Consider the following 24,328-nt stretch of genomic DNA (forward strand, 5'->3'; position numbering starts at 1 on the left):
GACAGTAACCCTGTGACTGCAAAAGTTCATGCAAGACCGAGGAAGACAAAAAGAATATAAAGAGCTTAGTGAAGTAAAGAGGATTTTCTTTTATCTGCCATTATTCAGATGCACCATTTAGATAGAAAGATAAATGGATGGAGAGACAGAGAGACGGACAGCTTGCAGAAACTTGGCTGGTGATGAATAACCCCATCTGCCTGTCATTACTACTAGAGCTACTAATGCCACACACACACACACACACACACAGAGCCAGATCTGTCACAGATCCCCTCTAAACAGCCTCAAGGGATCCAGGGCAAGATAAAGTGAGGAGAGAGAGCCGAGATGCTAGGTGTGTCCAGGGCTGTAGATAAGTATAGAGAGGCTGCGCTAAGGAAACCAAAAGCAGGACAGAACACACCAGGAGAGTAAACACCTGTTTCCCCCACTCACAAATGTTTTGGCAAACCACCTATTTTTTAGTGTGCCTTTTTATACTGAATCGCAAAAAGTCTTTGGTGCTTTTGATAGCCAGTTGTGACATTAGCTAGCTACAGAACAATTTCGGACACTGGCAATGCTATTAGCAAGTTACCGGTGGTTCTTCTAACGATCCCTGATGGCTTGTGTGGATCTACGGCCTTTTGAAATGAAGCCCTTCCAGCTATCGAATGAGATAAAGTGTTGGGAGGTTGATCAGAAACATGACCAGACGTCAAAACAAATTTAACAGAGGTTCAAGGCACGTTCACAGTAATACGTGTTCTGACCTTTTCAAGCTGTACGGTGGAATTGAAAAAAGGATTTTATTTATTTGTATCAGTCTTGCTAATTCACTGTAGATGAGTTAGGATTGGACAGTGAGGACTTTTAGATGCTTTACAAGTTCGGTTTTACAGGTATTGTGACATCACATCACACTGGAAAATAGACAAATGTCCAGCAAAAACACTGGAAAATAAAGTGAAAGAAATGTAAGTCAAAGGGGAGAGAATTGTTTCACTACTCACGCAATGTATTGGAGCAAGAAGAGGGAGATTTGATTCACTGGGACTTGGAGTGTTTCTTGAGGAGGTGTGTTTTCAGTTATTATTGAGCTCTCCATCTTTTACCAATGCCACACAATTTCCTGGGAAGCCTGCCAATTGTTTTTTTTTTTTTTTTTTTACTATTTGAGTGTTTGTAGCAACTTGCAGTAATTTAAATTCCTCAAGCTGTTCTTGCTTTTACTCTTAGGTCTGAAAACCGAAGCTGAGGGGCTGTTCTCTTCCAGTTTAATCAATCCAGCAAGTGGACAGTTTGGAGGCTCTGTAATAGCTAACAACTGGAGGTCATACCCAGCCAGACGTTTGTGTTGGTTTTGTTTAGTGTGTGAAAACAGATACACAGGGAGACCAAGCGAGACAAATAAACAGGTGGGATGAAAAAAATAAAAAACACCTAGAGTCTATTTATCCACCTTACAATACCTAGTTTACCCTCTATATTTATCTCGGTGACCTACTGACGTCAGACTGACCTGGGAAGAAAGCATTGCATCTCAGTAACTGTAAACTTTTTTTTTCTTTTTTTTTTTTAAGTCGCCATGTTTAGGCCTTGTGATTATAGGTTTCTGGACCTCATATTGAACCGGTACTGTGTTTACAACAGATGTGACACGTGTGTAAAAAATATAGAAACCGTAAAAGGAAAGAGACATAGAGTGGCTTTCATCAAGGACACTGTTTCTGACAGAAGTTCCACATCCCAATGCGACCTATGTGTGCCACCCATACACCCCCAGACGCACACCTCTCTGCTTTCTCTAAGCCCTTTGTGGTTGGGTGTACTGAAGCTGTTTGAAATGTTTTATATGTGTAGAACAAGGCTACTTTGTCTGCCTCTGTCGTACTTTCCTGACACACACAGACACTTCTACACACGCAAAGACAAAGATAAAGGGTGAGGCTTCATTACCTGTGAGCACAAGTGGGTATGATGACATCCAGGTGCAATGCCTAGCCATTAAAACTCATAACAGTGTCTCCCCTGATCTCTGTCGCGACACACAATGCATGAACGGAACTCTCTTTTGGAAAAGTAAAGACCAAGCTTCGGTTAATACTGTATCCCCAGAGAGAAACGGCTACACCAAGAGGAGTGAATAATTGAATTATCTAGCACCGAAATGATTTGTCGGTCATTCGATGAAACTATTAGTTATTTGGGTAACACTTTACTTGAAGGTATCTACATAAGTGACATGACACTGTCATGTCACTCTTATGAACACATGAACTCTAACCCTAACCAGTCATGACACTTACTAAAAGAAGCGTTATGTCATAAACGTTTTTGACTTGTTTATAATGTTTGACATATTCATGACCGTGTCATGTCATTCTTATGTAGATACCTTCATGTAAGGTGCAACAGTTATTTGAAAGGAATATCGAGTCAACTGGCTCAGGTGCAGCTCTGCAATGATCTCCCCACATGTGTAATTTAATGTATTGACACGTGCTTTCTAGCACTTAATGTCTCTAGCTGGTGAACTATATATGTTGTTGAGTTTAGCGTCTGCCCTGCAGGATAGCAGGGGGTTGGCCTTTTCTCTCTCTGGTAAAACAGAGACTAACAGGAACTAACAGTCCACCTCAATTCAAATCAGCATCTCTGCGTATTGTGATACACCAGGAAGTGTGCTTTTCTCATGTGTCACAACATGCTAGGTAAACAAACGCAGAATTAGAATAGGGAGAAAAGACCATTCATGTCAAGACGCACATTCCTGTGCATCTTAATGACATCAGGGAGGTTAAAGTTTAGGGGGAACAGGAACAAACAATAGAGATAAAAAAAATACCATAAAAGGGCCAACCATTTACATCACACTCAACTCATTTGTCAGCCCTTTATTGTGTGTGTGTGTGTGTGTGTGTGTGTGTGTGTGTGTGTGTGTGTGTGTGTGTGTGTGTGTGTGTGTGTGTGTGTGTGTGTGTGTGTGTGTGTGTGTGTGTGTGTGTGTGTGTGTGTGTGTGTGCGTGCGTGCGTGTTGTATTTCCTAACCACCTACTGTGACTCCCTGTAGGTCCGGCACACACAAACACACCATTACAATAAGTGTCCCTTTTACTGCAGTTGACTGTAGTGTTATGTAAATGCGTGACGTTACAGGCCCTCTTTCTCACTCACAGGACACTTTACTACTTTACTGCATTGTCTCTGACATCCACCCTCCACTAATATGTAATGGTTAGAAGTTATTACCATCCACTGTTTCCATAACGACAGCATTGCCTCCTCCAGGACCACCCAGACTTCAGAAAGTGTTGCCCCTTTTAGTTAACATGCACACAAATTGTTTTTGTCACATTTGCTTATAGCGGCTACTTAATGAGAACATAGACACAAAAACCATTCACCTGTCTATGTTGATAGTATGCAACAGCTAGCAACAGCAACAGCTAGCTGAATGGTTAAGAACAGGACTTGTAGAGCATCCCGTTTCTTTAAGACCTAGACCCCGACTGTTAATACACATGGTTCTTTTTGAACCGCAGTGCACATCAGTGTGACCTTTCCACTGTTAATACAGTGGATATGAGGGCTGTGCTAAAGAGGGGGAGTTTCTCAGCATTTGATCAACAGGTGAGTACCTGAGATGGCAAGCTGAATGCAAAAGCCATACTGTTTATAAAGCCGCCAGAGCTCCCAGAACACAAACATGACTGAGTGCATGCCATACAAATGAAAACAAAGCTCTTCTCAGTCACTGTGGAAGACATCAACAATGTAATGGTTTTTGCAGACAAACTTACAATCTCACAATTTCTGCCTTTTTTTTGTGTGTTTCTTGGAAATTGAAATCTTCCACAATGTTAAAATGTGTGTCTGTAAAGATTTTGACCAAGCACTGCAGCAATATTTTGTCACCCAAAAAGTATTTTGAAAAGTTTTGATATGGCACAATCAGTCACTTGACAAAACCTTCCTTCTTACAAACACTGCACAGTATCCTGAGTGTACACATGGTTTAGTCAAGAGGTAAGATGGGGGGAAAGAGAGAGGGAGTGAAGCGAGAGAGTCAAAGGGTAAATGAGGGAAGAAAAGAAGTAGGAAAGGAAAAAAAACAAAAAACAAGTGAATATGTGAAATTTGAGAAACAGTGGTGGGGAATAAACCCAGACTTTGCTTAGCATGTCCAACCAATCAAGAATGCCAGAAATAGCTTGGGTCTTTAGCCATAACCACACACAAGCTCATGCACACTGAGGAACTGGGGGCCACAGCCATGGAAAACTCATCAAATTCAGAGTTTTAGAAGGCCCAAAAATATGTCTGCAGAGAGAGAGAGAGAGAAAGAAAGAAAGAAGTCGAAATGGCTTCCCCCCAAAAGCAGGTAGTTTGAGTGTGTGTGTGTGTGTGAGCTTGCTGTCAGACTAGGTTTGTCTCAACCGAGCTATTCACAGCTGGGAAACTGCCATCACACACACATACAAAGATGTCCCTACTGCAGTGAACAACCAAGGCCTGCACCGCTAGAGTTTCCATCTCTTGTTCTCCTTTTGCCTCATTTATTCTTTCTATTCTGTCTTTCTCAGTCTTATCCCACCGAACAAAAATGGAGACAAATGAGGAAGGAAATGTACAGCTAATTGTGTACATTTCCTTCCTCATTTGTCTCTAGTTTTGTTTCTCTCTCGTCTTCCTCTTCCCCTTACGTCTTATTTTTATATCCAGTGAACAGAAAGGCCTGGAAAATGCTGACTGCTATTATACATGAAGCATTGACTAAAGCTGCAGTACTCCTTTCCATTATTTGAAGTAGATATAATTTAAGTCTAATCTGTCTTTGAGTTTCTCAGAGGTGGAAACAACCTTTCCAATCACACAAATCCAGTCACTCATTCTACTATTTGCTTATGCTTGTAGGCTTTAAGCGTGTCTCATCAAGAACTAATAAGGCGTTTCAGGTCCCCCCCTGTCTTTTCCTACCTGTGCTCGCCCTAATATGCTCTTATCTCGCAGCTAAAAAGCTTTTCTACTTCACTGCTCTGCTCTCATTTCTGTCCTGCAGCTCTGACTCTTGCACTTCTTACTACCGCATGCTGCTAATGTTTGTAATCTAGGAATTTACCATATTCTGCTATTGCTTTTAGAGTGTCAGTTGGATGTGTTAAAGGTAAGCACACACACACTTCAAACAAGAGATCATTTTCAGAGCATTCGGCAAGACGTATGGTCCGTGTGGTGGATAGAAAAGCTGTGATAGCCGATCCACCTCTCACTGGGGTGTTTACAGTTCAAGACACCTGTGTTAATGGCAAAATAGGGAAACAGGTATAGAGGCTTTGCCTTTATTGGCAGATTGTATGGGTGTGTGTTGAGGCGATGCCAGTGACCTGAATTATACAGCTCTGTCTGTCTGTCTGTCTGTCTGTCTGTCTGTCTTTCGTCTGTCTGTTGGTGTCTGTGCCTTCAGGCTTCCATCTTTTATTGTTCTGGACAGATAAAGAGATTGGGTCGCACAGAAAAGAGTCCTACAAAATCACTCCCCCGCGCACACACGCAGACACACACACACACACACACACACACACACACACACAGGCACGAACGACCACGCATACACACAATCAGATGGTTCTTCGGATGAAAGGGTCATTGTGGTAGCACAGCCAAATGCTGGCAGCACTCGACAGAAAAAACACACACACACACACACACACACACACACACACACACACACACACCACACAATTCTTGTTGGACAAAACGCTCCTTGTCTTAAAACCTGAGAGTCTGACCCATCTAAACACACAAATCCCACACACACACACACACAGGGACTCATAAAGGTGGATTACCCTCATTTACAAATGTATGGTTTTGTGACTGACCCATTAGCAAAACTAGAGGGAGCACAACCCAATGAATTATTCAGCACCTCCTTAAGGGTTAAAACGGGCGGAAAATACGCTAGTTAAGATCTCAAAGACCAGACAGAATACACTTTTAAAGAGAAAAAGAGGGACTAAATACAACGTGAAAAGAAAAAAGTGGTTAGAAGTATTAAATATTAAAGGTCACTTCTGTTAATCAAAGTAAAAGTAATACATGTAAAATATACAGCGGCACAAACAAGTGCACAGAGAAAGCAACAAAAAAGAATATTTTCCTCTCCAAAAGTTAGAACAGTGTTACTCACAGAACAGCATGAATTATTCAGAGCCTCCTTAAGAGTGATTTCAGGCGGAAAATACACTTAAGAGTTTTTGAAAAAATACTAACGGGATGAAATACATTTCATAAGATATGACACAAAAAGCCCTTATTCTCAGAGGTAATGAAAAATAGAAGAAAAAAGAAGAAAACAATGATTAACCTTAAGACTCATTGAGAGTTGAAACATGTAAAAATATGTTTTCTATATGGTTAAAAAAACATGTTTTTTATGATGAACATCTGCGAGCCCTGATGGGTATGACTATTTACATGTCAGGGAAAGAAAAATATGGTCTTATGTTCTGTCGCCTCCAAGCAGACACATGAAGAAACCTGCCATGCCTTCCATAAAGAGTGCAAATCAAAAATCCTCCTGATGATTACATGACTCGCTGGCCTTGGAGAGCGAGGTAAATCATAAATCAATCAAAAACAAATCCCTCCTCCAACTCCTCCCCCCTCCCCCGTCCTGTCCTGCTCTCCCCTCACCCGTCCATCTGTCCTTCTCCTCTTGTCATCCACCTCTTCCAATCTAGCTTCTCTCTTAAAAAAAACAATCTCCATCCCTCTCTTCCTCAAACCTTCGATCTTTCTTTCTGTAACCATCCAGGCGTATATAAGTGAGTGTGGCAGGCCTGGTTGGTGTGTCTTTGTGCATCACTGCTTTAGACTAACAAACCCCCACCCAATATCCTCCTTACACACACACACACACACACACACACACACACACACACACACACACACACACACACACACACACACACGCGTGCGTGCGCACATTCAAAACACAGAAGAACTTTTTGAGAGTCATGACAGATGTTCCAGGCTTCATATTAATACAACCACATCCTCCCCTCCTAATTTCCCTCCTCTCTCTCGCTTTTCTGCTATTTTGTCCCGTGTCCTCCTTTTCCTTCACTTATTTGGCCTCCTATTCATTTTTTCCCTACTTTTTTTTCATAGCAGCTGCTCTTCCTCTCCCATCCTTTTATTCATGCGTTATTGCTTTTAAAAACTCATTATTTATTCTCCCCTCATTTTGTCTTCATTGTACTCTTTGTGTCCCTTGCATCCTCCACTTTTCTTCCCCATCCTTAATTTGTTTGGATGTTTGTACTCCAATTTCGCTCCCTTTCCTTTCTATTCTCTCTCTCCCCTTCCCTCTCCCTCTTCTCCTCAGTTCCTCTCCTCTTTTTCCCTTCCTCCCTCGTCTCTTTAATGTCTAAGCGGTTCTGTATTCTGTATTTCTACAGTCCATTCACTGTCGGCTCAATCAGCTCCAAACAGGCAATATCCATTATCAATTATTTCCTAATAGTCTGGATACGAGAGATGTGCCAATGTTTTTTTAAGATCACCATCCTTCCTTTTCCACTTTACTCCATGTCTTCCCCTTCATACTATTATATAAATCCATCATTCATTCTCATTCTTTGAGTCTTTCTTAATTTAAATTGACTTAATACATCTTTCCTAAATCTTGCATTTCTTTCTTTCTCGCTTGAATTTGATTGCGTGGTTCTTTATTAACCATCTGCATCCTTATTCCCCTTTTTTTTTCCTCATTTCCTCTCCCTTTTTTTGCACCATTTCTTGCTTTATTCCCTTCCAAAATACCCCACATCCTTCTCCTCCCTCCCTGTCATTCTTTCTATTGATTCTCTTCTGGGGCCTCTCTCAGCTGTCAGAAGGAGATGGGATCTTCTGATGTCCCCAACCATGATAAACAAATTCTGTCTCGCACAAAACTCTTCGGGATACGGAGCACACGCCCACAAAGACTTAAATGGAAAACAGATGGGAGACAGAGAGCAATGATCAGGACAGAGAGAGAGGGGCTACGGATTTGCACACCTATTCATTTTAACGTCTCTTGGGGTGGCAAGCTGCGGCTTCACTTTATTATGGCAAATGTTTTTTTTTTTTTATCTCTTTGGATCCCTTTCTTTCTCTATTTTTGCCCCACAAATGCCTTTTTACCTATCCCACTTTCATACTAACCACCCTTTCTGCATTTTTATCTTCCTGAATACCTCTTCTACATTTTATTTTTTACTATTTTAATCATTTCCAGCATTTTATCACAGTGACTTCATAAGAAGCAACATCTTGCGTCGTCTCTCAGCATCTCTCCTTCATTTCTTCATCCTTTTATCCCTCCATCCAGGCAAACACACTCCTCAATCTACCCATGCTCCCAGTCCTTCCTCCCTGCCACCCTCCCTCCATTCATCGAAGTATTGATCTAGCTGTCCATGATATGTCACGGTGATTGACAGCTACTAATTGGCTTAATCCCACCCCGGGGGCTTGTAGCTCTTCGGCTGATCTGGATACAGCTGTCCTATTGTCCAACAGCTGACACCATGACCCCCGGGAGCCGGCGAGGGAGGGAGACAGACAGAAGAGATAGTGAGATGGAGAGAGAGAAAGATGCATTCATTTACAAGCGACACCTTTTTATTTTTATTGGAATAGCATGTTCTTACATCGTTCTGATGGGTATATTTAAGTAGAAAAGTATAATTTCAACAAGCTAAGTTGAAGGAAAAGCGCAGCGTTTTGGGAGACTTTTTGTTCAGCTTATCTTTTCCAACACAACGATCATCAAAGTGTTGTTAGCGCCCTATGCTAACACTTGAGTGCACTTGCAGCATCAAACACTGGTGCAAACGATTTCCCAATGATTTTTGCTTCTACACTATATTTAAATAATATATATATATATATATATATATATATATATATATATATATATATATATATATATGCTGTTGATCTCATGTAGTATGGAATTGAAAAACTGTCTGTGTGTATTCCTTAAACATGGAAGCCACTGCTAAAATGATGGTGAGTGAGAAGAGTGCCCAGAAAGGCAGACATATGTCAGAGTCAGACAAGCCTCTGTACCACTGGCAGCAGGTTTTCATCAAGCGGTTTGACAGACCGATCTGGCTCAAAGGTCAACGCTTCTTTCACTGCAATATATGTGCATCAACAAACGTGTGACCCGCCAAAGTGTCCTTGAGCGAGACAGTGAGTCACTTAGGTCGAGATGGGAAAGAGAGAAGGAGGGAGACAGTCGCCCAAGAGACGAAGGAAGCAGCCCTAATCACACCCAGATTAGCTTTGCTCTATTGAGGAGGCAAGGGGCAGAACACAAGGTCTTAGTGGATGCCACTAAGCCTTTAAAGACCTCTCTTCAGCCTGGGATGTATAAACCCCCCCATCCCATTTATCCAGTAACTGACACACACCGTTTGCATTCACATTAGCCAGTGGAGACCTTTCTGACCAAACATTCAGGCTCACAGTCAGGCCATGATCTGTGCACCTAGACGTCATTAGTGGTTTTATAGCTTCAAAGCAGTTTTTTATTCATGATGATAAAGTGCAATGATGGGTTTGATGTCAAAGCAGTATGTGCATCATCAAACGCTTTATTCCTTTGTAAGTAAGGACCGCAGGATAGCTAATAAGTTCATAAATATTTAATAGTTCTTCTCTCGTGTCAGCTGTTCAACGTTGGACTTCTAAACGTGGAATAGAATATAAAATAAAAACGGGAAAGAAATAGAAAATTGCCTTGTTGTTGCAGTTGTACACGAAGCAAGGATATGTCTTACAGTATGGTTGGATATGCAACTGATTTGACCTTTGATCCTGTCACTCATGCACCAAATACAGCACTTCGCATGATATACAGTATGCTTGAAGGGCTTCATTTCAACATAGTATTATGGATCTGTATGTGACATTTGTTCTTGCAGAATTTGGCTTGGAAATGTAAAATATAAACAATCTTAAGCAAATGTCTTGACAACCTTTGACTTTAACAATATAGCTTAATGAGTAACATCACAAAAGTAGCCATTTTCTTTTTTATTCAAATGGTTAATAACTTATTTTTTGGAATAAACTTATACGTGAAGATGAATGAGTTCTGGTGAGTTGACGGGGACAACGGGGGTGGGCATGGAGGTAAACGGGAGGAATTGATCAGCAATGTTGCGAACCATTACACCTACCATGCATGTGTAATGACCCTAATTACCTCTCTAAATTGCCCTCTCCCACCCCTCACCCGCCAACCACTGACAAACACTCGACTCAATGACAAACTGGAGGACACAAGGGTCATTGTGCCAAAACATCCTCCCCTGCAAAACGATACCCTCTGCTCTCCCCCTTCATTCTTATTTCCCTCCCCGTTTTCTGTTCCCCCTTGTCCCGCTCCAAACCAATGCACGGACGCGCTGGGTACTTGATAATAACAACCCCCTCCCTCCAGCCCCACATGGTGGTTGAAGCCAGATCCCCTCCCTTCTTCCTCCAGGTTGACACAGAGAGCCCTTTGTTGTCTTGAGCTGCAATCACATACCTCAATAAGCCTGCACTCTGGGTTTCTCTCTCTCTCTCTCTCTCTCTCTCTCTCTCTCTCTCTCTCTCTCTCTCTCTCTAACCTAACCAAAGACCCCCGTGTGAATCACACATCTCAACAAAGGTTCCCGTAACTGATGCATGGTTAGACAACCATCTGGAAAAATGTTGCCATTGCCGTGAAAAATGTGGATTGACCAAATGTTTGTTAGTGCCCAGAGTAAGCAGCAAAAACATTTATTTGGATGTAGGATCATAATAATTATGTTTTGTGTTCCAGACAAATGGCTTAAAATTAATTTATTTTTCATGAAATTGGGAGCTCCACTGTATCCTTGAGGATCCCAAAACCTCTTTGTGAAAACTTGCAATACCAAAATAAAATGACGTTATCGCTACACCCTGGAGTCGAGAGTTAATATTTCTGAACTAAGAACTCAACACCAGCAGCACTGTGCAGTAAAGTGTCCTGAAGGACCTGAACCCTTTCCTCTCCGTTCAGTATACATTGTGCAAGGATGAATGGAAAATGGAAATCCTCTCAAATGAGAGAAGTGTTTTCTCTCTCTCAGCTCCAAATGTCACAGGAAGATATTGTCTTTGATATATTTCTTTTTTCATCTCGAGAGTGAAACCTGATGACATGCAGCTCTTATCGCTCTAATCTGCTCTTAACGACTGATGCATTGCCTTGTTGAATAAAATATTAGCATGCTCCGTGAACAACACATCAGGACTATTTTCTCATATAAAAAGGTCAAAACAGCTGTCTAGACAAGCGGTGATGTATTTACTACTGTATGCCTGCCCCTGTGCACGCACGCGGACACACACACACACACACACACACACACACACACACACACACTGTCAAACTACTACTGCAGTAAACTTGCAAGGATTGTTTTGAGACTAGATCCTTTTCACAAACTCCTAATCAATACTGCATCCTTTACCACCACACCTTAACTCAACCTAATGCTTTATCTCACTTTAAAAATATAATATATATGTGTATATATACAGAATTGTCTGCTTTTTGGAGGAAATCCCAAGTCTTTCTCTGGTTTTGGAGACACCTGGTCCTCATAAAGATTATAGAGCACAAAGCAAGAACATGTACACACACACACACACATTCAGACTCATGCACACACACAGAGCCTAGGGTGAACAAGCATATCTCACCTTAAATGACACGGACACATGCACACGGACTGACAATGACTTTTATTTGTTGCTCTGCTGATGCTCATGCTCAGGTGCACGGAAATGACACGTACACAGACTACAGATCGACCTTGCATGGTCAGCTTTAGCACCAGTATGTGGAAACACATGCAGGGGCACATTAGAGTGACACACACACACACACACACACACACACACACACACACACACACACACAGTGACCTTGTTTGTCCAACATTGCCACTAGAATATAAACAGTGTTGATGGCTCTTGCCTTCATAACATCACAATAAAAAGAAGCAAAATTTGAGGTCACTCTACATAAAGACTGAAAACACATAGGATGTATGAAAATGGCTCCAAGCAACTGCTACTTCACTGGATGAAAAATGCAACTTTTAAAATTTGACTTGTCAATCTGTATAGATTTCAAATCAATTGGAACAAAAACCACTGCTGTGTTACAGACCATTAAAAACATATCCATGTTAACAATATCTAATTATAAGCAGTGTAAAATGGCTGTGGATTTGAAAAGCATCGGTTAGAATTACAAAAACGGCAACCTGTCAGATCACTTGAGTGAAGTGTTATTTCCCCAGAGTCAAACATTCACCCATAGTAACACCTGCCGAAATACTAAGTGATTGGCACCACATCTTTCACCTCTCGCTCACATACTCATCAATATTCAAAGGGCAGAATCGGCTGTGTTTTTTGAAATCCTTCCCTTTGAATGGCAGGGGTTGATTATATTTCATATGTCAGATTAATAGCAGTGTGAAGAAAAGTGTCCGTATCAAGATCGGCCTTGTATCAGTCCTTCGACTTGTCCCTATATATAGCTAGGGCCTTCTATAGCGATATAACAATTAGTCCTAGAGGAAGCTACTATCTGTTATTCACTGCCTCTCCTTTCAATGGTCAATGCTGTCAACAGCTGCAACTGAAACCTAAAGAGACAGTTAAAGCGGGAGATCAAGACTGACAGAGAATGAGAAATTGAGACTTTTTAGAAGATTTCTAAAAGATAAAGAACAGAGAAGCAGATATACCAACAAAAAAAACAGGATGGATGACAAAACCGATAAAGGTTGCTTTATGTGCTCGCTGCTATATAAGTCTCTGAGTCATGGTCAAGGATTAAGGCAAAGAGATATATACTGGAGTCAAGCCGTCCACATGGAAAAAAAAATATTCATTCATATTACACCATTATATGTGTTACGGTCAATGATGCATGGCTAGAGCGAGAGAGACAGAAACAAAAAAGAGGGACAGAAAAAAGAGGAAAGATGCTAAAAGGGAGTGTGAGAGTTAGTGAGAGTGATGGCAGGGAGAGAGAAAGGACAGCAAAAAAAAATAAAGAGACAGAGGGAGGCGAATGGAGAGAAGTTATTATGGTAAAGAGGTCAACCTTGCAGTAATGCTCTCTCGTGTGTGAAAGAAAACATGCCTTTTGTGTGTGAACTATGTGTGTGTTATCTCTATTTCTCTTCCTCTCCTTCTGTGTATGTGTATGAGTCATCTGCCACTGCGCCGTCTAATCATAAAGTGTGCACTCTTGTTTGCGTGTTTAGTGTAGGACTAAGACAGCGGTTATATAATCTCAAGGCCTTGTGTGTGTGTGTGTGTGTGTGTGTGTGTGTGAAGGTACACAGAAGACAGAAACATTGTCTTTCAGAGCCCACCGTGACATCAACAGAGCTGAATCAACGAGGACTCCAGTAGTTTTTTTGGAGAGTGGCTAATTAGTAAAACCAATTATGTGACGATAAAATACGAATGCATGGATGATTTTTTTGCCATCTGTCTGATGCTTAATTTTAGCAAACATTATATTTAGTGATACCAAAACTTTGTCATGTTATATATTTAATAATAAAACTCAATTGTATTTAATATATCTGTTGTAGTCAGGTTTATTTTGGGACACTTTTCAGGTGAGTAACTGTGTCCTGTCTAGCTAATGCACAGCTGGGATAAATACAGAAGACGGGGGGAAGGGGGGGGGCAAGAGGGGTGAGGCATACTAAAGAAGACCGGCAAAGGAAAGTGAGAAAGGAGGAAGGGAGGAGAGATAAGAAGAGAGGATAGGGGAGGATGGAACGAAAGGAAAGAGGAGAGGACGAGACAGGAGAGGATGAGAACTACTCGATAAGTCCCAGTATGATCAAAGCGTTACTTTGACATCAAGAGCATGCCTTGCCAGCATGCTGAGTGGTTAATGCTAGAAATGCACAAACACACTTTGAAACATTAAAATATACAGTATGTGACTAAGAAGACTCTTCTCATATCCATCCAAGTGATAATGATACACCCAGTAAGATGGTCTGTGTTTCCAAAAACATTCTCCTCCTTATGGTTTGGTCTCGTAGCTGTCCAAACGTGGACAAAAAAGTGAATTCTAATCGTATCGATTCTCGTGACTTTGATTTGCTTTAAACACTGGTGAATCATGGGTAAAAATCCCATTAGCTTACACCTACTCGTACCATACCACAATGCAAGCAAAAGAATGATTTTCTACATCGCTCTCGGACTGTCATAACAAGCTCTACACAACAGCAGAGAGGACAAACAAACCATTCTCTAGCTTGAAAAATTGGTTGCCATGACTCTATTTTTGTGACATTGCTCAAAATAATACAACCATCAAAACGAATTCACTTGTAAATTTGTCCAAATGTTATTGCCATAACTCTCCCGTCTCCTTGGAAGGCATAGAAACACTAAACAGAAGAACAGAACTCTAAAGGCTTTTCTTTGTAGGAAACACTGTTGGAAATGTTAGAGAATGCCTCTCTCACAATGGGACGCTAAATGTGCTAAATAAATTATGTAGTTTGAAAAAAATAGCACAGAGTAAACATGGCGATTAGGCCATTTATTTCCAGAGAGACAGTTTTTACAAATGGGCGCCAGAGCCCCCACCTCTCACCATGACATCGGACACCACACATAACAATTTGTCGTGCGTTCTGCCCTGGAGCTCTATGTTAGGGATGCTCATTATGTAGCTATTTCTGTCCTCTGTGCCCTCCTCTGTCATTCAATTCAATTTCTCACTTTCTTTAATTTCTCACTTTGTTAGTCTAAACTGTGGCAAAACAAAGGAAAAATGTGCAGGGAGGGATGTATGACAAATGTTCGTGGCCAGACGGAGGTCACAGTTGCATGTTTTTTTTTAGACCTGTGAGCCAACAGGACGCCATTTCTTTTTTATTTAAACTATCAGTCTGTTTCGCTTCATCCACCCCTCCGATGCAGAGTCCTCTATCTAACCCTGCTCATAATCAGATAAGCTCTATGCAGCAGTTGCTGTTTTGGCTGACCTGTGTGTGTGTGTGTGTGTGTGTGTGTGTGTGTGTGTGTGTGTGTGTGTGTGTGTGTGTGTGTGTGTGTGTGTGTGTGTGTGTGTGTGTGTGTGTGTGTGTGTGTGTGTGTGTGTGTTAGCCTTATGACAGGTTGTTCTGCTTCTGGTTTCAGCACTACTCTGTGTGTCTGTGCACGCTGCAAAATAACGCTGCTAACATGGACAGAACACACACACACTTCCACGGTATAAATGCATGCATGTACAACACACACACACACACACACACTGTAACTTGAGGCTATACCCGTCTGTCCATAGAGTTCACCTTTACAAATGTGTTCCATCAGCAAAATTAACTCGCTACAATTAGCATAACCATGTTAATTATGGTAATCAACAACACACCGTCTGCAAATACACACTCAAAGTTGTGCGTTTGTGTGCGCGGGTTAGTGTGTGTGTGTGTTTGTGTGTGTGTGTCGCAAGCTTAGGGTAGTGAAGTGACAGAGAGATATAAGGGAGAGAGAGAGAAATAGATTAAGAGGTGGATAACCAATAATTAGTCATTTGTCAAAGAACAATTTGAGAACATCACTTTGGGTTCTCGAGAAGTTAATTTTGCTGTATTCATGCATTTTACTAACATAAAGATGAATCAGTATGGAAATAAACATTTGGTTGCAGAAAATGTGGATGAGGATGGGAGGAGGAAGACTGTAGAGAGAGAGAGTGAGAGTGTTATGAATGGTCGCTTCGTTGGTGGCTCAAACGAGAAAATGAACACACACACACACACACACACACACACACACTGTTAATTATTATCCTGAATAATGAGAAGCAAACAACTCATTAAATCTCTCCTTGACCCTCACGCAGAAACTAGCCTCTCTTTCCTTCTTCCTTTTCTTTCTCACTGACTCTACTGTACTTCATACACAATCTGTCAAACCAGAAGCCTTTCAGCTGAGAATTATTAATTGGCATTAAAACAAAATCCTCAAATCACTGACCCCAAGCTACAGTATTTTTTTTATTTTTTTTAACAAATGGCTGGAAAGAATGCAAAGAAAACCTCCTCAAATTCATACATGAGATGAACTTTGTTGCTGACCTTCATCACATATCCCTTCTCTTTTTCTCTTCTGTCTCACTGTTTTTCAGTCTCTCTCCCTGCTGAATACTGTCTACTAGAGCAAAAATATACAGATAAAATTGGCAGTTAAAAAAAAAACAACAACCTTGCTTTTCTTCCTCTCGTGTGACCGGTGTCATGAGACCACAGACCACCTGACTGCACCTAACTACTGTCACAGAAAACAAATTACATTGGGACACACACACACACAGACATACACACACACACATACACACACGAAAAACATTTGCACCATATATACACCTGCAAACTCTCATTGACGTTACATGCGCTTTCACATATAGGCATGCATTTGTGGACGAGGAAAGCTTACATTCACACACTTATACAAACACGAGGCGCTCTGATCAATATCGCTCTCGATCTGGAGTAATCAATTCTCATTCTACTCCGATCAATATCCCCGTCAACGCAGCATTCTGATCACCAATAGCAAGATCAATGAAATCGCTCGTTAATCCTGAATTACCATTGATCCGTTATCACAATTACACCACAGCCTCATCATCTGGCAGTACATCCACACGGCTCTAATGTATGGGAGAAAAGGTCATGCTATCTGAAGAGCAAATATTCAGCCACTCCTGGAGAACAACCGACCCAGCTTTAACACGATTTCTGCTGCAGCTTCAGGCATTATGCTCTCAGGATGAAAAAGGCAATTAAAAAGCAAAGTTTTAAAAGTCGATTTTTAATTGACGCTGGAGTGTTCATGTGTTCCGCCCGCCACATGCTTTTTGTTTAATTGCAGCGTGTGGTGTCCTTGTTGTTTTCCGGTATTATTTGTGGCGACATTTCCTGTCTCCGAGTCCTTGTGTGCATCCATCCAGCTCCCGCTTGCGCTACTTAAATGACTTCAATGTGACTTTCCGCATCAAATAATGAGAGCACGGGACATTGTTCATGAGTGACGCTGTCACTGGTTTATTTCTGTGGCCGAAAAATGAAAAGCATTTTCCAGCTTACTGACTTTAGCTTGATCTTTAATTGTATTTCATTTTATCCTTTTCAGGGTTATGGGGACTGGATTAAATTCCAGCATGCAGTAGGTTGAAGGCAGGGAAACCCCCTCAAAAGATCGAAAACTTCAGTCAACATGTCTAACATATTTGATTTCTAGTTTGGATTAAAAGATAAAGTTTGCGCAGATTTGAGCTGTTTAGTAGCTTGAAACATACAATCTGAAAAATAGGACGTTTTCACAACTAAGTGGACAAAAGAACGCCTTAAAATGTCAGTTGAGGGCAAACTTTGGACTCAAAGACACAGTTTTTAAGTGAATAATAGCAATAATGGGTTGACTACGTCTATTTATTAAAACCTTGTTTGAACATGTGGGTAATTTAGCTTGTCCAGTTCACGCACTTTACCGTTCATGTCACTGGAATGTAGAGCGCTGGCGGACTAACTGAAACCACATGAGCACAAGAAAAAGAAACCTACAAACTCCATGCTTATAGGCCTAGGAAGCTAAAGCCAGGACATTATACTGCCAGGAAACTGTGTCAACAACAGTCAACCACCTGTGCGGGCTCAGTCCTCCTCAACTGCACCAATACGCAGGAAATCCCCCCCCACATCACCAACCTTACCCCTCGTTAAATGCAAACAAATCAGCCACTGTCTTTTTTTTTTTTTTTTTTTTCCTCTTGAAGGCAAGTAGAGAGATGAAAGGTCAAAAACACTAATTACTGACTCCGTCATTTAATCTGGTTGAGGCCAGAGATTAGAGTTATAATCCCATCGTACTGCCACAGGAAATTATGAAATCAGTGTAACATCTACCTGGTTTACCATGTTTACTTGGATAGAGGAGAAGAGGACAGGAAAACCGAGAGGAAGAGCTGAGGGAGAACTCAGTGCAGGAAGGGCTAAAAAGTCTATCGAACCCATGGACCTATAGGGACCAGGAGATGGCAAAGCAGAACCGTGTAGAAGCAAAGAAGAAAAACCAACCCCCCCCCCTCTCTCTCTCTCTCTCTCTCTCTCTCTCTCTCTCTCTCTGGGAGGTAATGCAAATCTTAAGGTAACAGAAGCCAGTCACGGTGGACATGCTTATCCAGACAGACTACTTTTGTGTGTGTGTGCGTGCATGCGTGTGTGTGCACGTGCTTGGGGTGATTGAATCCTGCATCCCTGGGGAGCCTAACTACCTCTCCATCTCTCTGACTGGCCCTCTCAGAGAAAGAAAGACAGGTTAGGAAAGAAAAACAGAGAGAGAAAGAGAGATTTGGAACAAATTAGAAAGAAAGAGAAGAAAAAAGAGAGAGCAGAGCAGTCGTTGCCGCAGCAAAGCCCAACAGCTCCCTCTGTCGTCACTTAGAAAAGGTCTCATTTATTCCCCTCTTTACCTCTCTTTCTACCTTCTCTTTGACTTCTGTCTCCTCATCTTCAACATCTCCTTCTGTTTCTCTTTGCCGCCTTTTCTTTTCCCACTCTTTCACAGTTTCAAAGTAATACGTTTACAGTGCCATGGTGTGTGAGAATGGAGCAGCTGGCCCCTAATTAAATATAGATATAACAATTACAGTGTAATAAATTAATCTCACTGCCTCCCTGGTAAGCTACATCAGTAGGGTTTGCAGCCAGCAAGGCTTTTCTTCTTCTTTCTTCAAAATTCAGTCCTGCACATTTCAAGAATGTGGAAAAATCAACACAACTTTGGCCAAACAATCTTTAAAAGTGGCTCACAGCCAGTCAGAGCCAAACTTCAAAGTGAACACCAGGACATAAGCGTATCATATTCAGGTGAGGGTCATGGTTTACATAAAACATCCATAGGTTGTGTCTGCAAAGTCATTCAATGTAAAGAACATCACATATTAAGCCTGTCTGCAAAAAGATGAAACGGATAAATGTCTGAAAAGGAGAAGAGAATATGGAACACAACTTAAATCACTATGTAGCTATTAACCTGTATTTAGCTCAGAGTCTATACTATTATGCACTTATTGCATACTCCCCACCAACACAATGTGATCTGTAACCGTGATTAGAGCGTGCAGCTTAACTCAAATACAACATTCACTGGCCTAGATGTGTCTTTTCAAACATAGCTGAAGGAACGCTCACGGATTTAATTATGTCTACAAACTATAAGGAACACAGCCATGAAGCAGAATATATCTACTGCCAGGTCCTGAAACGGCTTATTCCAATCCAACGAATCTGACGACATTTCTGTGTCATTTTCTGTGCGATTTCTTGGCTGAACATCAGTGGAAAATATCTGATACCTCACCCACCCCGCTTTCATCTGTCATCCAAGCCAGGTTTCTGTATACCGCTCACCCTAAATAGCACAAAGATTCACTGGTACAAGGGGATTCTGTGTTTCTGTCCTGCTTTTAAAGTATACAATCACATTCCCAGACGGAAAGCCTCGCTTTTGTGGGAAGTGAAAAGGGAGCTAGACGGTTCGTACCTGAGATAGATAAGTGAAGACAAGCAGATTCTGGCTGCAGGTCTCGTTTCAGCTCCGACAGCGGTGGCTCTCTAAGAGGGAGATGAAATACAGTGCTGATAGAAGTCACGCTGCCCTCCAATTCTCCCCCGCCTCCTCCTCTCATATTCTGATAGGAGTCTTGCTCTTTTTTTTTCGTCTCAGCTCTGCTCCTCCGATCGCCTGCCTGGTTGTCTCTCCTCTCGTCTCCCCTCATTTCCTCTCCAGCTCCTCTTTCTTGCCTCTTGATCCTCCCCTCTGTCCTCTATCCTAACTGAATCACTATGCGACTGAAATACTGGGGTTAGAAGAATTAATTAGAGCAAACATTGCACAAATTGGGCCGGTAGTGCCGTGTTATTCACTAAAAACCCTTTAGTGGAGCCACAGTGAGAAGGCTCTGATATTAAGCCTATGGCCGCAGAGCGAATATAAGAGGCAGCGATTCAACACTAGAAAAATTAGGGACATTCTTTTCATGTGATGTGTGTTTTGAGTGGCCACCGAACCACAAAGTCAAATCACAGAACCAAGAAAAAAAAGGGGAATTCTGCGTTTCTTCTCCACAGTGTTGACTGGTCTGTAGGCTAATTAACTAAATGCAGGGGGTGGAAATAAACAGCGCTGTCTGAAAAGTAACCACATAATAAGGACATGTAGAGGAAAACCAACAACACTGTCGAAACACTGGAAACAAGAGGCGGGGAGGCACAAGGAGCTTCTCGCCTGTGAGAATGTAACACAAGAAGTTACAAACGCTTTTTTTTCTGTTTAACGGACTGGAACTAGGACCTCTGAGGGGTCGCTCTCTGTGCATATTTCTGTCTTGACGGCAGACTTTTTTCGTCTTCCTTTTTAAAGGCACTGCAACAAAATGTAAATAAATAATAATAAAAAAAAACAGCACTGCAAGCCAGCCAGGCCTGGCTGGTAAGAACCCTTTGTCGAATAAAATACAACAGCAGCAAATTATTTTCTCAATGGCTCCCACAAGACGAGTGAGCAGAGAGTCAGGGAGAGTGGGGGTGAGGAGAGATGGGAGAAGGAGAGGAAGAGGAGTGGGAGAGTGAAGGGGAAGATGAAATGGAAAAGGAAAAAAGAGAGGTGCTGGAGGTGGGGGAGTGAGGGGAGATATTTCATAGAGCAACAGTGTGGGAGACAGAAGGGGAGAGAGAGAGAGGCGGAGAGGGAGAGAGATTATTGCCTGCTTGGGAGCAGTGCAATGTTGAGCTGTGCCATGAATACCAAAGACTGTACAGCCCTACAGTCAACCTCTCTCTCTCTCTCTCTCTCTCTCTCTCTCTCTCTCTCTCTCTCTCTCTCTCTCTCTGCTCCCCCATTGAAAACCCAGCAGAATTGCAGCTGGCCAAATTATACACCGATATCTCACTTACTCTTCCTTGAAAACGACTTAGCAGCAGCTCAGTACTTCATGCATCCATAATTATTCTTATAAGACCGGCTCACACACTCAACCAGCAAGGGCACGTTTTAAGTAGATTTCAGTAGATGTATGTGCAACAATTAAAGACTGATCTAATGTGGCCCTACAGGGACGATAAGCCAAACACACGGACCTAATTGAGTGCAGAATACGCCTGCATGAACCTCTGGGCAAGTGATCTGTATGCAGTTTTAATGCAGTTTCCCCAGCGCTGGCGCACACGGAAAGGGCAAGGACGCAGCCCTGGTTGAAGTATTCAAATGGACTGAATACTAAACCGTATGGAGTCTTTGGGGCTTCGCATTTCAAGATCTTAAGTCTACAAAGCGATAATGAACCATGCAAAGAGAGGAAACCGACGCAGAAAGGACATCAAATTGGCTTCAGTTGACCATTTAAACTGTAAAAATACTCTTTTGGTAAAAACGCATTTTGGGAGAAATAGACCTATGTGCCAAATACATGCAAATGAAGTGCATCCAAAAAGTGACGACCGTTCGTCTCTTTTGATTTAGTGATTAAGTGAATTCTCTCCTTTTCTGAATGATGTGAGTTGACCGTGAAACATAGACAAACACTGAGCCTGCGTTGACGGTGATCCAAAGAAAAGTTGTGCGTCGCCGTTACGCAGAGGTGCCGGGAGGCACCGAGGCAGCGAAAGAGAGCCTACACCGAGATTATAGCCTCGATACGTGGCCAGACATACACGCATATATACACACACTGTCGGACGCGCACGTTCACACCAGACGAGCGCAAAAAAATGCAGACACACGCCAAAACACACACGGCGCCGGAAACGTGAAAAAAAATAGTCTGTGTTTTGTGAAAACCGCACAAATCCAACCGTCATCCAGTGGTCCCGAGGACCGAAGAAAGTCGGCACTGTTACAGCCAGCAGCACAACAAATACACTCATATTTGGTTTCAATTGCTAATGCGCAACGGCTCTGTGGGGTCCTTGTAGCTTATTCCTTACGTGCTCATACATAAAAAAATAAAAAAAGTCTGACATCCTCTCACAGTGACCTTTTTATATATGTAATGCTTGTGTGACAACCCTGCGTTTGGATTAATCCAGAGTCGAATCCAAAATCTCCCCGGAAACCGAAACATTTCACTTGGGTCGCTCTCGCCTGTTTTACGCTCATTAAAAGCCTCTGCAGAAAGACGCACGGACAGCGAGGGGAGAGAGAAGCCGACTGGGAGGGGAAAGAGATGAATGGGACTGTGTCGAAGTAACAACGGCTAAATCCCAGTCCTGTAACTCAAGCGGTCCTTACCTTGGAAGGGAGAAACTCCGTGCGAAGCCCGTCTCTCCAAGGAAATTCCTCCAATACATACAAGCCGGTCGAAAACGATCACTTCTCTCAACAATGATTGCTTCTTTCATCAGATGTCCAACACATCCACTGATTTAAAAACCCAGTTTTTTTCTGTGTGTGTGCGCTTGGAGAAGAGGGGGTAAAAAACCCAAAATGTTCTTTCTCCTATATTTTATCCTGCTGGAGCGCAGAGGCAAGGCAAGACAGTACCAAACCAAACGGGTTAAAATATGGATACAAAAAATAAAATGTGATAGAGCAGTAGTGCGTCTTGATAACGTTCCGAGATTGAAGTGATGAACAGGAGTGGTAAGGAGGTTTTGGGTGTTGGGAGAGAAAAGAGGGGAATCACCGTAGCATCCCTCCCTCCTTCGGGTATCAAATCCGGTAGTCTACCGTCAGCGCCGTTTATCCGTCGTCTCTCCAAGAGCCTCGGAAGCGGTGTGAGGGGAACTGCACGGGCGCGCAGTGGCAACGAGAGAGAGAGAGGGAGGGGGGAGAGAGAAAGTGTGTGAGAGAGAGAGAGAGAGAGAGAGGGAGGAGGGGGGGGAGAGAGAGAAAGTGTGTGTGAGAGAGAGAGAGAGATATGTCGCTGCCGATGGAGGGCGTTGGAAACTTGAGTAATTCTCTCACTTTCCCCTCTCTGTATAATCGGTCTTGTTATGGTAATCATCTAATATTTTGGTGTTAAGATAACTTTTAAATACCCTGCCATGGCACTGTGGGAATACGTTGTGGTACTACAGAAGATAAATACATCATTAAGCAAATAAGATCTCAAAAGATGATCTGATAAGAGCATTGTACTGTAGGCTATAGAGAAACATACATTTATTTAAATGTATGTGGATGTTTCTAATAAAGAATCACTTGTGCTGAGTAAGTTGTTTTTATAATGCAGAAGTGTTTAGGTCACATAATATTCCTATTAATGTGACACTGTTCACCGCATCAGATCAAAATCCAGAGTGAGAGGCTGCAGCAGAAGGAGCCCTGCAGAAGGGGGTAAATGAATGCAACAGTTGCTCTTTCCTCATTGGCTGAGAGCAGTGTCCAACCGCTGCCAGAGCAGATTTAGAATCTCATAGGCAGCCAATGAGAGGAGAGAAGGGTGAGTGTGGAGGGAGGGGCGGCTGAGGAAGGCCCTTCTTTCTGAGAGACGACTGGCTGAATAGAAGTCCCATTTAAAATGTCTCCGGCCAATGATAAAAGAGGAGGAATAAACTGTTGGAAAGAGAAAATCTCATAATTTCAGTCGGTGACACAGATGGTTTCTGACTCTCTCCATCTATGTATTATAAAAGTATTAAGTAAAGTCACACTTTATTTATTTATTGTATTTATTTCAATAGCCTTTTTTGGCTCATAATCTGACTCATTTGCTTCCTACATTTATCTTTGCAGAGCTGTGGCAGCTTTCATTTGGATTACGTGGATTATCTAGATATATTCCAGATTTTCACAGAAAATTACCCAGATTTCTCGAAATAAGCAGATCAGATTCAAGTGACTCTGACATCCAAAAGTGTTGGTGGCTGCCAGAAGACTATTCACCGCATTTAACTTAACTTCCTTCAAATCAGGTCCTCTTTTGAGAAGCAGAGCTCAGAAAATGTTACGTTAACGAGGGTAAAAAGCAATTGAGTTGCTGATTTTGATCATGAATCAGAGTCTGTCGTTAGTGACAATAGGTGTTTTGACTGGACGTATTTTTTTTGGGCAGTTAGCTATTTCAGACTGTCCTCTGAGAAAAACGATAGCATCACTGGTTTCAGCTACTTCCCCAAAACGACATATGTTAATGTTGAAGTGACAAAGCCCTCTAGTGGCCGTAGTAATTCTGACGATCATTTTAGAGTGACCATGATGA

The 24,328-nt window shown here is 42.0% G+C and overlaps 1 protein-coding gene across 1 annotated transcript in view; it reads right to left on the reverse strand.

Moving 5' to 3' along the window:
• The window catches only part of cdh11 (cadherin 11, type 2, OB-cadherin (osteoblast)), an 85,687-nt gene extending 62,796 nt beyond the window's left edge, over window positions 1–22,891 (reverse strand). The window contains exon 1 of the mRNA XM_028603685.1: window positions 22,417–22,891. The gene's annotated coding sequence lies outside the window, so the exon portion shown is untranslated. The remainder of the gene's footprint in view (window positions 1–22,416) is intronic.
• Between the last annotated feature and the right edge of the window lie 1,437 nt (window positions 22,892–24,328).

The sequence above is a fragment of the Perca flavescens genome, chromosome 17 (genome assembly GCF_004354835.1).
Source record: "Perca flavescens isolate YP-PL-M2 chromosome 17, PFLA_1.0, whole genome shotgun sequence".
NCBI lineage: Eukaryota > Metazoa > Chordata > Actinopteri > Perciformes > Percidae > Perca > Perca flavescens.